Genomic DNA, 926 nt, shown 5'->3' with positions numbered 1-926 from the left:
AACACACGATAGCGATATTTAACAGATCGACACTGACAAACTCCCTCTTGTTACATAAACCAACACATTCCGACTACCTACAGAGAGACACGGACAAATAAAGCTGTCCACGACAGACATCGACATACGCCAAGTGCCTGCAGACCGACACTGAAGAAATACAAGTTCGCATTATGGTGGACATTAATATAGCTCCAAATTTTACCCAGACATTAATGAAACACACTTGATAGTCTGGAAAGTTTGTTCACATCCGTAAATAACATCACCGGGTTTCGAAACTCTCTCTCTCTCTCTCTACCTACCTACCTATCTACTGCCAGACACCTCAGTTCGGTAAGGGGTGGCCACAAAAAACGTCTCCACATCAAACACTCATCTCCCATTTGGCTGCCCTATTTGCATCTCAGACCCTATCATTCATATATATTCATTCATTCATTGCCAGACGCCATGTATCCCAGACGGGGTGGCCAATGGCTTAGAGTTAATTGTTTTACAGGGAGGGGCACTAATCCTCCACCAACCCCACTTGACACGTACGGATGCCAACAGCATCTGGTGTTCCCAGGCGGTCACCCATCCAAGTACTAACCAGACCCAACGTTGCTTAACTTCGCTGATCGGACGGGAAGCGGTGTACTCAACGTGGTATGACCGTTGGCTTCATATATATATATATATATCCAATCCTTCTATCACATCCATGAATCCCCCCCCCCTCCGCCCTCTTTTCTTCCCCTCTACCTCACTCGCATAGGCTACACTCTTCTAGTCAGTCTCTCGTTCTCCATCCTCGCCACATGGCCACACCATCTTGAAGCATTTCCCTTAGAATTTTCAGTCATATCCACGTCAACACAATAACAGTTCTATACTTTTCATATGTCTGTCTCTCTTTCCACGTGACTCCCCATGCTTCTTTC

The 926-nt window shown here is 45.9% G+C and overlaps 1 non-coding gene across 1 annotated transcript; it reads right to left on the bottom strand.

Moving 5' to 3' along the window:
• Window positions 1-546: 546 nt before the first annotated feature.
• On the bottom strand, window positions 547-665 carry LOC145393135 (5S ribosomal RNA). The gene has a single exon (XR_013896141.1). It is a non-coding gene; the product is annotated as a 5S ribosomal RNA (ribosomal RNA).
• Between the last annotated feature and the right edge of the window lie 261 nt (window positions 666-926).

The sequence above is a fragment of the Coenobita brevimanus genome, chromosome 23 (genome assembly GCF_032717465.1).
Source record: "Coenobita brevimanus isolate Jiangsu-jjx chromosome 23, ASM3271746v2, whole genome shotgun sequence".
Lineage (NCBI taxonomy): Eukaryota > Metazoa > Arthropoda > Malacostraca > Decapoda > Coenobitidae > Coenobita > Coenobita brevimanus.
Note: the sequence above shows the minus strand (reverse complement) of the source record. Positions and strands in the feature narration are given on the sequence as shown.